The sequence below is a fragment of the Dermacentor silvarum genome, chromosome 1 (genome assembly GCF_013339745.2).
Source record: "Dermacentor silvarum isolate Dsil-2018 chromosome 1, BIME_Dsil_1.4, whole genome shotgun sequence".
NCBI lineage: Eukaryota > Metazoa > Arthropoda > Arachnida > Ixodida > Ixodidae > Dermacentor > Dermacentor silvarum.
Window position 1 is genome coordinate 23,013,497 of NC_051154.1, and position 16,689 is coordinate 23,030,185.

At 47.5% G+C, this 16,689-nt stretch overlaps 1 pseudogene; it reads right to left on the reverse strand.

The window, feature by feature from the left end:
• Positions 1 to 16,689, reverse strand: part of LOC119430888 (Down syndrome cell adhesion molecule-like protein Dscam2) — a 552,287-nt pseudogene that overhangs the window by 53,342 nt on the left and 482,256 nt on the right.

Below are 16,689 nucleotides of genomic sequence, written 5' to 3' on the forward strand. Positions count from 1 at the left end.
TTCTTCGCGAGGCTGATGCTTCCAGCTCCTTCGTGTCTTTCTCATCTCCAGCGGCCATTCAGGCCGGTTGGCAGACGACTCCATTTTATGGTTGTAGCTGGCGGTGTTGGCAGCCGAACACTGCCCGCGACGGAACCTTGCGTCCGCTCAAGGTGGCGGCGGTGACGAGGAGACGGTGTTTGTGCGGAGGTCGGCTTACGCCTTGCCTGCCAACAGCGCAGCGTGTGCACTCATCAGGGACCCTTCATTTCGCCGAGTTACACTTCTCTCTCTCTCTCTCTCTCTTTTTGTTCGTCCTGCCGCTCGGTTGTCTGTACTGGCAGCTACAATTTTAATGGCCCTAGGAGGCGCCGAGTATAAAGGAAGATCTCCCTGGTCATCGTCCCGTGTAGCCTCGACACTCCTGTCATTTTACCGCTCCCCTTCACCCCTTCCCTCTTTTTTCTTTCTTGTTAGGAGAGACGCGATTTCCATTAAACGTGCCATGTACGTCGCAGCTGAGGGAGCTGTTGTCTGGATACCTCGGTCGATGCTCTCTTGCTCTCGTTTTCATTTACTTGTATTTCTCAACGTACAGTCGCGTTCGCACCCACAAAAATAATTAACAACAGCAACAACCACAACAGCAACAAATCGTTTTTTGTCCACACTTTTCTGTTTCTGCCAGAAACCTTCCATCGCTTTCTGAAAGACGGCCAGGGGCGCACACCAGGCGCAGCGCGTTTTCATTTCGCGCGGCGGCCGGCCGTAAAAACGGCCGCGACCCTCCTTTCCCCGCAGCCCTGGAGTAGTCGGCAGCAGCGCGAGAAGCCTCTTAAAAACCTTAATCGCGCGGATACGTCGTCATTGTCCCGAGCGCCGGCGTTTCTCCTTTCTGCCCGAGCGTCGCCGGACGCCGCAGCAGGCCGCACCTCACTCGCCGCGTCCTCCGGTGCACGCTGCGAGGCTGCCGGTGTTAGCGACGAAGACGAAACCTCCTCCGTCCCATGGCGAAAGGACCGCCGTCTTTATGACGCCTGCCTCCCCGCTCATCTCCCCTGCCCGAGAAGTGAATCGTTTTCCCCGGCCCGAGCGGTGGGCGCGTTTTTACGCGAGTTTTACGAGTCCCGCTTAGGCCACCGCGCCGTACATGCATGGTCCGGCCCGTTTGCCGACGGCGTGTTCCTGCATCGCACGCTGCACTTCCTTTCGTGGCCTACGTCCCCCACGCCCTTCTTTATTTCCCCGTCCAGTCATATTCGGCGGCCCATTCTTTATAGATATCTGTCCATAACGAGCTCCCGCACAATCTCACCGAAGCGCTGCTGCATTTCCATCCTCCGCGCTGGCACCGCAAAGAGTCGCGGCTGCGATTTCTTAGTTTCTCTTTTGTGTGTGTGTGTGCGCGAGCTTGTATGCACTTGGACGATGTCGCGTAGATATCTGAATGTACTTATGTAGAAAGCGCGGACGTGAAACCGCCATCACTGTGTCTGACCACATCTATGACCGGCCGGGGACAAAGTGAAAAAAAAAAGTTTTTATGCCTTCGCTTCTGAATGCAGTTTTCTGCTCCTGGCTTGATTTACTGCACTGCCAAGACAATTCGCCTTCTCCCTGTTTTCTATTTATTGAAGACACGTTTCCGTTCATAAACGGGCTCACTTGGCTTCATCAGTTTTTCTTTTAAAATAATTTATTGACTTTCCTTTTTCACACACCGAAGAGATTTATAGAGCCACATAACGACTCGGTGAATTTAGAAAGCCGTTTTTTATTGTGCGTTGAAAAGGAGATGCTAGAGATTAAGGCGCTTCTTCCGCACATCCACCACATCAGTGAACCAGAATGATGATTCTCGTGTCTGCGGGGGCTACAACAACGGGAAAAAGGAATTGATGCGAAGCTCGGTTTTCGAATGACTTTAAAAGAGAAGAACGTAGCCAAAATGTTCTCTCTGAACAAAGACGCCAGGGAGCAGAAGGTGAGTTTATTTTTCTTCTTCCTCCATAAGGAAAATGGAATAACGGGGATGCCAGGAGTCTGTTTTCTCACTAAAGCTACCGGTTCAGGTTGAAAGCGGGTCTTTAACACATGCACGGGAGCAGAAAGGGGGAAAAAAATAGACAGAGAAAGGACCATTGTACGTACTGGCAGTTCTGTAGACATTAGAGAACAGTGCGTCGTCAACATTAATCCGAACCGCTCCAATATTCATAGTGTATTGTGTAAACGTAATATGCAGCAGAAAAAAATGAAAAAGAATTTGGTTTTGGTGTTCAGCGCCCATAAGAACTGAGCAGTGGGTTATAGGGAGCAGTGTACTGGCGTGATTATTTCTTAGCACCTGGGGTTCTTTAACAATGCAGAAAAAAGTTGCAGTGGCTTAGCTCGGCTATGCCAGGATATACGTAGCGTTAGCAAAGGTTCAGCTGATTATTCTTAGCTTTCCTGGTTGTCTCCTACGCTCAACCGCTAATTGCCAGGCAACTACTTCGGGATCCGATGAGTCAAGCTTCTCCGTTCTTCTGCGCTCTTGAGCAGCATTTGCGCTCTCCTTCTCCATGGCTATACCACACTGGAAAACGCCAGTCAGAAGCGCAGCGGCTCCAGCGCAGTGTCAGACGGCGACTGCACAGCGAGCGCGCGCCGGCGCCAGTGCGTCTACCACGGCTACGACGTCACTCCTCTGGAATGCGCAGACCGGCGGCGGTGAGTCGCGCGCGGCGGTGGCGGAGTGCGCGAGAGGTGCCGGCTCCGGTGGCTCCGGTGCGCAAGCCGTGTGACATCACTGATCCTTGCGCATGCGCAGCACGGCTCTTGATGTGCCGCGCGAAACGGGCTTGGCTAGGCCAGTGTAGCTAACGCTACATAAGCACTGTACACGAGCGTATTTGCACTTCTCCCTCGTTGGAATGCGGCCACCATGGCCGGGAATCGAACCAGTGACCTTGTGCTCAGCAGCCGAATGCTATGGTCACTTATCCACCGTGATGGGTTGAAAAAGATGACAAAATGAGCGTCCGGTTTTCGTTTCTTCTCTAATTGTTCCGTTTTCGCTTTCGGAACACTCGCCAACTGGCCCAGTGGTTCAGGCTTCTGCCTTCTGGTATGGAGGCTTTTACAGTCCATGCACAGCTTGTGAATATGAAAAAAAAAGAGGAGGAAAAAAAAACTCAAGTTCGCGATGAGGAACGTGAGACAGTGAAGCAGTGTGCGGTCGGCGGATCTGGATTCTGTGGTTGGCCAGACAAATATAAGTGCTGGAGCGGCGAAAATTGAGCTCAGCTGTCAGTTATGTACCGAAGTTATTTACTGCCAGTTAGGTAATCTTTCTTCTCACATGACCAATATAGTAGCTAGTCGACAGTTCGTTTTACGACGAAAAGAAAACCCAATTAAAGCAAAAGCCAAGTGCGCCTTTCTGATTGCATCCACGGGTATTTTCGCGCGCAACTTTGTAGCCAGCGGTTTTGCGCTTGCTGGACCTTGTGTCGTCCCGATCGCTTCAGAACGACGTAGGGGAGGCAAAGCGCATTTTGCGTCAGCTCCACGTCAAAGTTGAAGGGTGAGCGCGCTGAATTTACGAACGAGACCGTCGCGCAGTCAGTGCGGCTTATATTGGCTCCCCGGAAAGACTGAAAGGGGAAAGGAGAAAGAGCGGGCGAGGGCTGAAAGAAAGAGCGACCGCAAGTGAAGGAGGCGGCAGAAGGGAAGGGTAGCGTTTGCGTTTCAAAGGGATATTGAGAATGAATGGAGAAAACGCGGAGGGGAGCCATCATTTTTCTCCTGGCCAGGGGCAAGCAGCACGGCGCTGTGCTTTCGTCATTGGCCGTGATTTATGGACTCGTGGGGACAGCGAACACCATCCGCCCCCTTCCTTCGCCCGCCGGCGCTCGCCCTCTCCCGACATTTTTGCAGCGCCTATTGCCGCCGAAGTAGTTCGTGTTTCATCGGAGGCCTGTTCGCAGCCGGGCTGTTACGCGGCGTGACTACGTGGAGTATGCGAGCTGCCGCCGCTCGCGCCATCTCAGACGCTACCTCTCGCTACTTTTGTCACCCCCCTCTGTTTCTATGCGCGCTCTTCCCCGACGTTGTACACATCGCTCGTTTGCCGCGCCCGTCGAGCTGCTTGCTTGGCTTCATTCATTGGAGCAATGACGCGTGAAGCGTCATTTGAGCAACGACGCCTCTAATAACCTGTACGAGCGACGCGGCCGCGCGCGATGGACGCTTATACGACTTGCGCGCGCCTCAGCGACCGCCTTCCGCGCGCCGCGCTGGACGCAAGCTTGTCATGCCTCATTCAACAATGCTCGGCGGCGACGGAAAGCGTCAGCACAAAGAACCGCCTCTGCTCCGCGTCAACCGTGCTCTAATCGCTCATGTGCAGCTTCGACCAAGCGAAACAGCCACCCGCTGCGCTTGCCACACGCTCTATCGGGGAGCTGCCCAACTATTTCACTGAATGACAATAATTTATTTCGCGAAGGCGACTTGGGCGGATTCACGGATATCGAACATAGGCGGTTCTTAATGAATTTTTCAAACAGTACCAAACCAGGAAGACGGAAAAAAAAAAAAACACAGCAAGAGGTAGATTAGCGCTGAACAATGAACATCTGGGTTGTTTCGTTATTGGTCTCCTCTCACCGCGTATCATGAAGAATCCGATGTGGTTGGAGACAAAACCAAAATATGATAATATAAACAAGTGCACCCTTTTTTCAACAAAGTATTGTGCGGCGGTTACACAGCTGTTAGAAACGCCAGATGGCAACTTCTGCGCATGCCTATAGAACTAATCATGTTTTATTGTATATGGATTGCCGGAGTTTCCTATGCAGAAACATTTCGTACACCGACGAAAAATTGGAGGTTATATATCATTCAGCAGTAAAGAAGTTAGCGGAGAAGACCTCAGTCAGGTTGCAATGGCGGTAGAAGCTGGCATATAATTCACTGGTTCGACCAATGTGACAAGAAAGCAGAACAGCATTACCATGCCAGGCGGCAGGTGCAGCGAATTAAAAGTAATCAAGTGACGTGTATTCACCGGGTGACGGTGGAAGCAAATCAAGCCTGCCCTCCTCACGCCTTGTTTCTTTGCTGTTCGTACGAAGTGCTCGTTTATCGATGGGCGTGCGCCCACGCGGCTGAGGCTTTTCCGCAATTAAAGCATGCCTGAGGAGGAGCACGCTTCACAGGAGCTCAAGCTGAACAGGGGAACGGCGTAATTGCAGCCGCATGGGGGCGTCACATGTGCTTGACTTCGCTCGAGGCAAACAATCTTGTGTTTGCGCGCTTGTAATTGCTTGTGTCGAACAATAATGAGCGAAAGAATGTTAAATAGAAGGAATGGTTACTATTCTGGACCATTGCACCAGCCGTATAACAAAGTGAATCGCGACCAAGAGCAGTCTGAGCATTTAGACATCATTGTTTTCAAAAAATTAAGAGGACAGGATGCGTCAAAGGAGCTTTCTTGTAATACTGCGGGCTTATAACGGACAAGCGTCAAAGATGAGTTTTGAGATCTCTAACTTTTCTTTTGCTCACCACGTGGGAGTCTCGCCATCACATTTTCTCGTCAAAACAACCAAAATATAAGATACACGGAAGTTTCACCATTTCCAGCTGGTTACGTTGTTATCAGTTGGTAAAAATATTTCAGAATGAACTGCCTTGGACTTATACAAGTTTTCGATGTTCTTGCGGCAACATTACTTTGTGTTATTGGAGAGGAGGCTGTTTGCCATGGTTTGGGTGGCGGGGATAATTTTAGGTTTCGGATATCGTAACTACCTCGCTCAAGCAGCTACTTGAGGACGAATTCACGAAGCTCTTTATTCTTGAGTACTTTTTGCTATTGACCGTCCGCATTCGCTAATGATATGTCAAGCATCCTGATTGGATGCCGTCTGCTCTTGAGAACAATTCTAGCACGAGAACATTTTCGTGAATACGGGCCCAGAACTGTTGCATTTTATCGGCACTCTGTATTACAGGGTTAGCTTCCTTCCTCGAAGTGATAAAGCACAGTACGGCTTCACTTCAGTGATCTCAGTAGAAATGGCATATTCAGAATTATCCAAGGCCACGGGGAGAATTCAGCAGTCACCACAACGTTGCCGCGTGTTTGCCGAACAATAATTAAATAAAAAAAACTACATTTTATGTAACCATTCTTCACAAAACTGGCTGAAGTGTGTACACCGGCTCAATGTCAAAGTTTATTTTGATTTTATTGAGATACAGGAGCTGAATTCTCAAACATTTTTGTTAGTAACTGCTTTTAATAATGGCCAGCAGCTTTCGCTAATTGAATTTCCGCCATCGTGATCGGCTACTATATAGTCTTACGAACAGATGTGACGTAAGAACTTTTTTTGTAAGTACCAGCCCAGAATGAAGGATTGTGAGGAAAAGCCGGGCCAGTGTTCACAAAAAGCTCTTATGCCAGAATTGTTCGCGAGAGCAAATTCTAGCCAATCCTGACGCTGGACGCATTATTAGCGAAGGTGACTGGCCAATGGCAAGGAGAACGTACTAACGAAAAACTTTGTGAACTCGGCTCCTGCATTCTAAAACAGCTTGACTTCGCAGCTGTGGGTAAATGTCAATATGACCTTATGTGACTTCTATAATGATATTGAAAATATATATAGGAATAAAGTGGTAGACGTGGCATGATAGCTCAACTTTACGTGTTATCTGTAGTGGGGTTCACATATGGTTCACAAAAAAGCTTTTACGCTAAAACTGCTGGAGAACGGCCGGCACATGATAAACAGCAATTTGTACCTCAGGTACCGGAATGTTTGTTTATGCTGCGGGCTCGTGGTTTGTGTCATCGTGACAAGCTACTCGGATGCCGTTAAAGGGCCCTCTCAGGAGCTCACCCGGGGTCCTGTCATATAGGGGATTTTCGGTTTACTCGATCTTTGACAGAATATTGCGAATTTCGCTTTTGGAAAGGCTACCGTTTTCGCTAGATGCTGACCTTGTTTGGTGGAGTCACTTTAAGTGCATCGATAACTGTGTGAAATTGCTCCGTAAGAGATATGGGACAAAATGCAAAGCTCTTCGTTCGCAAGTGCTCTTTTCCATTGGCTGCCAGCCTTCATTAACAATATGTCCAGCCACAGGATTGGTTGGAATTTTCTCTGACGCACAATTCTGCCAGAAGAGCTTTTCGGTGAATGCCGGGCCAATGGGCTCGTATTCACATAGACGTTCTTGCGCTAGAATTGTTCGTAAGAGCCGGTGTGAGCTCATCGTCACATTCTACATATCATTAATTCAATTTCATTTATTTACGCTAAGATACCAATGGAGGCTATTAGATAGGAGATGGGGGTCCTAATAAAAATACGAGAGCATCAATGGTAACAGCGCAAGTAGAAATGTGATGATAAACGGAACAAGCCAGATAGTCAAAGTGGATAAAAAAACAGGAAACAAGTCGCCAAAAACTCAAGGTAAGAAGATATGCAGAAATATAACAGTAGGAAAACAAGCCAGTTATTCAAGCATAAAAAAAAGAGGAAAGAGAAGTCAGCAGAGCTCGAGGACTCAAATACGACATAATACCTAGAAAGTATAAGAAAGTCAGGCAAATTAAGTTAGCAAACATTGCTTTCTAAAAAGGTTAGTAACGCGATTACCATTAGAGAGGTCAGCCCGCCAATAGTTAACAGCACTTACGAACCAAAAGCTTTGCGAATTCAGCTCATGATTTAGGGTGCAAGAGTACAGCAATAGAACAAAGCTCCCTTTACGTAACTATAGAAGTGAAGGAAAAATGAACTCGAGTTCCGTTCCCTTCATTTCATTTAACTTCACTTTAGAAGTGAAGTCGAATGAGGATACCTGGAAGGACTGCAGCGGGGATGTCTTTCCGGCAGCTCATGTCACTGCATCTATGCGATTTTTTTCCCGTCATTTAAGGCTTATTTCGTCTGCAAGGGCTGGCAAGAAAAAAAATTTCCACAAGTGGTGCCGATTTCAAACAAAACCGGCACCGATGTCTTAGCGTTCTCTCAGCGCATAAGACGGGAAAATAGAATAGTTTGCATTGGTAGCGTGACCACTAGCATTATAAGTGAGTCGATTACAAAGCCAACGGAGGAGCACTCACTGTTGACTGTCAGCGTGACGGTGGTGCTGATGGCAGGGCCCACGCCGTTGGAGGCCTCGCACAGGTAGCGTCCCCTGTCCTCGCTCAGTACGGACACGATGGTCAGCGAGCCGTTCTCCAGCACGTGGATGTGCGGGCTGCTCACGATGCTGTGAAATTCGCGTAGCTCGCCGCCTGTACGAACAAAAAAATGGAGACGAATATAAAGAACACACGTGTCACACGATGTGCTCTTAACACAACAGTACCGCGTTCTCTGAACGGAGCCAAACCCGAAAAATGCGCTCATTGCTCTTCGGCTTTTTCTGGTAACTGGCCTGAAGAGTGAAAGAGTCAGAAAGACTAGTGAAGAAAAAGAAAATGTAATTGGTACCTTCTTGCAACACCGAACTGCAGCTGGCTTGGAGAGACATCTTGCTTTCGAATTGAAATTGAGCCATCTTAATTTTAGACCAGGGCTTTTCGATGCTTCTTGCCATTATAGGTATCTATACACTCTCGTGTTAGTGGCGAAGCTTTCGCGTCGTCCCATTCCGCGCCCCAAGTTTCTGCGTGCGTGCAACACCGAAGACGGGTTTCAGTTGACAAAGCCCTCTGTAAGCAGACCATGCAAAGTTAACACCTTGGGTTTTTTTCTCTATTGATATTCTGCACTGGCCAGTCGAAAGTGTGAGATGTCTCTTAGGTCAAGACGGACCACATGAAGTCTGCTTTCACCTGTTGCGTGTAGCGCTCTCGTAATGTGCAGGCTCGCGCGCCTCCAAAACCAGTAGAAAGTTTCACATTCACTCCAGTAGGACGTTCTGGTGGTCTAGTTGGTTCATAGCTTTTAGACGTTTATAAACTGCGCAAGAAAACGAAGACACAAGAAAGAAAACACACACGACACCACGAGCGCTCGTGGTGTCGTGTGTGTTTTCTTTCTTGTGTCTTCGTTTTCTTGCGCAGTTTATAAACATATTCACTGTACAAGCAGTAAACTTTCACACTTTCGGCTACAAAGTAATATGTGATGTAAATGTGACTCGACTGGACATATTTAAAGATTCCGTGCCGGCGTGCAAGTTTGCTGGCTTGTACATAACCTAGATTACTTCTTTATTTTGACATGGACTGCTTTGTTTAGACTTCTCTCCTCACGTTTATTTTCTGTAACTGTGCTGTGTACTTCTTTGCTGTTCGCAATACGCCCCTTGAAAACGTTGCGCAGTTGTGTCTGCACACACACACACACACACACACACACACACACGCACACGCACACGCACACGCACACGCACACGCACACGCACACGCACACGCACACGCACACGCACACGCACACGCACACGCACACGCACACGCACACACACACGCACACACACACACACACACACACACACACACACACACACACACACACACACACACACACACACACACACACACACACACACACACACACACACACACACACACACACGCACACACGCACACACGCACAGGCTACATGTACTCGCCGCAGTGTGTGTGTGTGCGTAGTGCACCGCTAATTTTCCTTCTTTCCATCTCTCCTCTCTCTCCCTGTCATCTTTGTGTCCCCCTTTCCCATTCCCCCGGTGTAGGGTAGCCAACGGGAGGTTATTCTGGTTAAGCTCCCTGCCTTCTACCTTTCTCTTTCCTCCTCTTCCTCCTGCACCACTAGTGCAAGCTGCCCACATTTTTTTCGTTAATTGTGTTGGAACGTACGGGCGCCATACTTTTAACGGCAAAACCATTAAGGTCCACCAAGCGGGTGTGTGACCGATACAGGCTTGTCTAAACTCTGTGAGGAAAAAAAAAAAAAACAAAAAACAAATCATTGGGTTAGTCTCGAAAAAAAGTGACCACAATGCGGGCTAGGATATTGTTCACAGAGACAGAGAGATAGAGAGAGAGAGAAAAAAAAGGTAAGGGAAAGACAGGGAGGTTAACCAGAGGTTATCTCCGGTTGGCTATCCTCTACCGGGGGAGGGGTAAAGGGATGCGACAGGAGAGAGAGAGAGAAATAAGCAAAAATAAAAAAATAAAAAAAGAAGGAAAGAAAAGAATCACACACAGACACAAAAACAGAGCTGTTTTTGTGGGCACTGTCACGCAGTCTGCGAAGTCGTTCTCGTGTTGCGTAGTGTCAACGTTCCATCCTACGTCACACAGTGCTGAGCCACAATTTGTCACTGAGTCCGGTGTCTTTTAAGTAACGCAGCAGTGCATTCAAGGCGGCTCGCGCCGTCGTTTGTGTAGGCCAATTTCCAAGATGTTCTTTTCTGTTATTGGGTGTTTGTCCAGTTGATCTATCGTGGCTGAGAGAGCTGCTCTCTGCGGGTTGAAACGAGGGCACTCACAAAGAAGATGTGCGATGGTTTCGTTGCACCCGCAGAATTCACAAAGTGGGCTATTGGCCATTCCGATAAGAAAGGAGTACGCATTTGAAAATGCTACTCCAAGCCATAGACGAACTAGAAGTGTGCAGTCCCGTCGTGGAAGGTTGAACGGAATACGGAGCTGTAAATTACGGTCCAGGGCATGAAGGCGTGCACTTGTGAAATCAGATGAATTCCATTGAATCAACGTTAGCTCAAGCGCAAGCGCGGAAAATTTTTTCGCTGCGTCGGCTCTCGAAAGAGGAATGGCAATGCAGTTGACACCGTCATGGGCAGATCGGGCCGCTGCGAATTGCAAGAGTACATAAGGAGGCTGATGTTAATTGACTTTATAGGCCTGTAGGTCGCACCGAGCAGTTGCTGAGATTTATTTAATCCTCAGGGACCGCCTCTAAAACCTAAATGCTGGCTGTATATGTCGTTCTGGACAGCGTTAATACCATGCACGCGAACACAAAAACAACTCGCGTATTTTTTAAATATCGATTTTGGTTGTTTTGCCGGCTAAAATGTGATAAAATCAAGGTGCTTATACTATTAAGCTTTCAGAATGTCCTTAACTGTAGTCATCGCGAGGTAATAATAAGTGCATAACGGATACACGAACACCCTTTCCATCGAACAACAGAAGAAAGTGAGGAGAGAGAGAGAGATAGAGAGAGAGAGAGAGAGAGAGAGAGAGAGAGAGAGAGAGAGAGAGAGAGGAAGCTTCAAGTGCCCTTATGTGAGAGATAGATAAGAGAAAGCAGTAAATATAATGCACACATTGTATTAGGAATGATGTAAGTATATGACAAAGACAGAACGCAGGTGTGCTAATACTATGCATGTACCACAGTGTCTCTGAAATTCATTACGAAATATGAACTGGTTGCTTTTAAGCATGTGCTCTACAATATCTCCGCGACATCTATTACCTTTCCAGTGTTTGCCATTCCGAGTGCCTTAGGTGATTGTGTAGTTTTTCTCGTAAAGTTACATTCGCAAGGCCTAACTGTAAACTCAGAATAATTGAGACAAAGCATGACCGGAGCACATAATCTGTCCTAATTATTATGCGCTTACGAGAACAACAATGTTCGAGAACACGCTAAAACTCGATGCTCACTATCCCTGGGTGCTTTAGCAATCGTGATCCGTGTCGGAGATAAGGCGGGTTGCTAATTATGCGAATGGCTCATTTTTGTAACAGCAGCGGTTTCCTAACGCTCTGACTTGGTGTCATGGCTCGCGTTAGCAGTCGGTAATTCGGTATAGCAGAACACAAAAAAAGTAGCTATTTGTATTTAACTGAATGCGCAGAATGCGTTCAGTCATAAATAAATAAATAAATAAATAAATAAATAAATAAATAAATAAATAAATAAATAAATAAATAAATAAATAAATAAATAAATAAATAAATAAATAAATAAATATAAAGAACATAGATTGGCCAGGATCGCGTGGTAACTATATAGTTTACCATGATATGGATTTTTTTTTAAACACATCAGATTCGAGGGCCTCTGCTGGCCTACAGCTTAGTGACACATCGCAGTTCGGAAGCACTTGGGTGGGAGATAGCTCGCTAAGCTAATTAAGCCGTTAGAAACCGAAGTAATTTTTCGAAGTCCTAGATTTAATTAGCCATAAGTTCCCGTTAATAATTCTCAACGTACCAGCACTGTGTTAGTCAACGGGGTCCAAAATATTTTATTGAGCGAACTAAATGTTTACCATGAGGTCGACCTACAATTGTCGACGCTCGTTCTGCAACTGTGGATAGGAGCCTTGTCGAAGCGAAAGAGGTGGATGCTCGCTTTGAGCATTTTTCGCTTATATCCGCTAAAGCAATCCAATTAAGTTTGTTCTGCACTATGTATTTTACGTTTTATCAACTGCACAAAAAGTGTCCAACTTTTCGATACTTACTGACAGTAGCGTCTGATCATAAAACGCAAAGCAGACACTATATGTCGCATAACCTCACTTTTTTAAACTTTGATCACTTGCGCTGTGTTAATAGGGCGATTCTATAACAATACTACGTTTTTTTTTCGCTTTGTGAGGGGTGGCCAAGCCACCTACGTTGTTACCGTCGGCCGATGGTGAACGGTGGTTGATAGGAAAGGAGTAGAATCGACGCAAGAAGAATCCTTAAATTATACCGGCCTTAATATGGTATCTTGTTAAACCGCTCTTTCTTTTCCTTGGTCGCCCACTAACGATACTGCCATTATGTCATCCTTTTTACCTACGTAAAGGAATCGCCTCTGTCTGACACAGTTGTACTCGCCTGCTTATGTGTTCCAGCCTGAAAAAAGCGTTTAACGCGATAGCTTTTAGGCCTCCGTGTCGCAGAAAATCCGGCGTCGGCATTGGCGTCCGCGGCCGAGAAGATCATCCCCAACCACGTTTAGGTATGCCACAGCCACACCCTTCTATCATTAATGTTGCTCATACCTTGTCTTGCATTCTTGGCAAAGCTATTCCTCGGAATTTTGAGAATGACAATCCACAAACAAATGTCATGAAAGAAAACACCGACAGCGCATGCATGCCTTTTATGTTAAATCTCCTCAGACTGGAATATTAAAAGTGCGAAACAAATACGGAAACCTGAAAATGCTGTAATTTCTTTGGCGCGGTTGTGCACTATCTCCGGGATCAGTCCACGCAAGAGGCCGCGTTAATTTCCACCAGAAAGCTCGCCTACGTGCATAGCGTTCGCCGCCAGTGTTTTCCAGTAACCATTACGGTTGCATAAGCTGCAGTCGTCGGGAACCATGCGTAGGGATCTTTGAATGCTATCGCGTTCCACTCTTAAAAGCGAAGCTTAAGCGTCCTCCCAATTTTAATTTTGCCATTTTATGCAGAGTTTTAGACCTTCGATCTGCTGGCTATGAATGTGAAACAGCAGGCTGTTTATATATTAGCCAGGGCCCATAATCATGAAACTTCCTTTAAGCGTTTCCTCATTGGCCAACGCTCCGACGCCCGCCACTCCTGATAGTGATGGCCGCGATAACGGGACCACCATCTCCTCGATGGCCAATCGCGGACACCACTTACGAAAAGGGCGCATAATTTACAAAATTTTTCGTTCACTAGTGCAATTTTTAATTGGCCAGCATATTTCGCTTATGATATGTCCAACATCAGGATTGACCGGCAACTGCTCTTACGAGCAGTTCTATAGCGTAGGCACTTCTTTGTGAAGACGAACCCGGACTGTTCGTGTTGACGCAAAAATCAAAAGAAAAATCTATCCATCTTTACGCATTAACTGCGTTTAACTGCAAATGCTAAATCCCGTAATTCGAATATTCCACCGGCTGACCCGCTATTGCGAACGATTGCTGCAATTTATTGGGAGCCACATCTGCTCATGGTATGGAATTCGACACTCCAAAAGCAGAGGACGTTCGAAGCAAGTAAATTGAAGCGAGCCCACAAACGACCAACAGCTGATGCGAAAGTAGCGCTAACCTTGTAATTCCTAAGAGGGCGTCTGGAGGATACTATTCTCAGGAATAGAATAGAAACATTTGCGGTCACGTAATTTAGTCTTAAGTACATATCAAACAATTTAGTCTTCAAATTCGCTGTCAAAATGAGAAGTTGGAGGCATAGCAATACACACCGCCGTAGCGAGAGGCATATGAGCATGATGAAAGAAAAGCACTCCCTGCGAAGCCGCAACAAGGGCCGCCTCTGAAGCCGTGACGGTGTTGTCGGCTTGAGCGCCAAGAGCGTGCCGCCGAAGAGTGAGCGGCCAATGAATAACAACGCCGGCAGCCGTCGGACAAAAAAACCCTTCTAGGTTGCGGCAAAGTTTAGTCACGACAACAGGCCAGAGAGCCCGACCGCTGCCGCCGGCTGTGATCGACCGAGTCTAGAGCCTTGCCTTCGCAAAAAGAAAACATAAATGGGGGGATGGTGGCGGAGGCAAGCCAGACCCGTGGACCGAACGGGTGGTACCAGCTCTGTGTGGACTACGCGCAGCTGTCGAACGCGTGACCGGAATCTCAGATCCGACCGCCAATACGTGTTTATTGATGGAAGACGGAGAGAAAAAAAAAAGTACGCGCGGTGAATTATTTCCCAGGCTGCGTAGCCCGTTCCTTAACCCTTCCATCTGTAATTCCTCCCTCCCTCTCTTCTTCGTGTCCACTCCCACACATGCGCGTTCCCGGAGCGTGGAAGACGTGAGCGGTTCTGGGGCGCCGATAAAGGCTTAATTAAAACAGGGCCTTAATGCGGCTCGCTACGCCCTTTTCGACGATCACTTGGGATGCAATAACAAACCGGGGAAGACGCTCGGGGGCCGGTTGTAATTACACGAAATCAATTAAGAGACAAAACGAAAGGGGGAAAGAATGGCCACGGGGACCCTGGGAGTTTTCTCTGTTATTTATCCCTCCCGATACTTTGTCCTGCCCCCTCCCCTCTCCCCTCACCTTTTTTTTTCTTATCTCCTCGGGTAGTAGGGGTGCGACGAGCAAGAACAAAAAATACGCGGGAAAGAGATTTCGGACGAGTGGCGAAACTTATGAATACGTAAAACACGGCTAGTCCAAAAGACAAAGGCTGCAGGCTTAAAGCGAAAGAAATACAAACATAAGAATGAGAGGGAAGAAAGAAAAAAGGAAGGAGTGACAAAGACGGGACAAAATGCAGGAAAGAAAAAAAGTGAGAGAAACGAGCTGTGAAAGAAGGTAAAATTCGAGGCGGCAGCGCATAGAAGCGGGCGCGTAAAATTAGGAAGGGAGATTGTCTCCCGCAATTAATAATTCACGAGTGTCGCCTAGGGGGGAGCAACCTCCGCGCAACGGCTCGGTTCATTAGCGTGATAGGTTGGACTAAACTGTTCGAGTCACGCCATGCATGCTCGTGCACTTGGCACGACAACAGCCGGTGAAGCAATTGAGGTCGTGAGCGGAGGGGGACTCACAATCAGCGACTGTGCTGTACGGGGAAGCGTGCGCGGCAGGGAGTGCGGTTCTCCGCGGAGTAATGGTGCGCGAAGTAATGGTGTGTTCATTATCTATTTCGTCCAGTGCTTGATTGATACGCTAGCATGAGGAAGCATCGAGAATTTTAACGTTTGTCGGTACACACGCGGTGATCTGTGGTCGATTATGATTTCAAGTTCTTGACATCAGCGCTGTAGCATTATACGAAAGGTGCCCCTGATGAGTCGAGCAAGCGTCAGTCACAATACGCTTTGCGCGTCCGGAAATTTTTGACATTCGGGCTGATTTTGTCCGCATTCACGCGCACCGCAAAATCGCGACGTTCACTATACTACTTCATAGGCTGCAAATTCAATATTTACGCGAGTAGATTGCCTTACTGAGTTAATCGACGACCAGTCGAGTAACTTAACCAATGACGCGGCGACTAAATAAAAGACCAGTGCCAAAACTGTAAGGGAACTCTTCGGCCTGTCCTTGCACGAGTTCCTTGGTAGTCGAAACCACTTGGCCACTGATCGCACGACTTGTTCTTGGTGTGGACGTGTTCGTAAAACTACACTATCGCTAGACGATGCAACCAGGCTTTGAGAGTCGTGGCTCGGGAATCGCGACAATGCACTTCCGAGACATGTTGCTTGAAAGAGACGAAAGCGGAGGCCCTAATCTGTGATTCTCGGCACTCACAGTCCGTGAGGTGCCTTCTGCATAAAATTAGACGATTGCCACAGGCTCGCATAGTTCAAACTTCGCAAGCGTTTGGCCACAGGAATAGCATCGCCTTATGAGTGATAAGCGGCTAGGTGCCCAGAATCATGATCCGTATTCGCAAAGCAGTTCTCACCCCATGCACAACCAGTAGTAATAGAACAGCAGGCAAACAGCGATAGCGAACATATTACAGACTGATGCGAATCACAAGTAGTTCTTACGAAGGGGAACTTCGTGAATTCGGCGGCTTATTCGTAAAGCAGTTAGTAAGCTACGGCTGTTCGTAATACGAGGTATAGACCAATCGCGACAACGAACACACTATTAGCGAAGACGTTCGACCAAAGAGAAAAGCACCTTCCGAATGAACATATTTGTGAATTCGGCTCCATACCAGATTCCAGTGCATGAGTATTAACCAGGAGATTATTTTATACAAAAGGATACAGGATTGGAGCCTAGAGGTATCCAGATTGGGAGAGCGACCGCGCAATGAGCG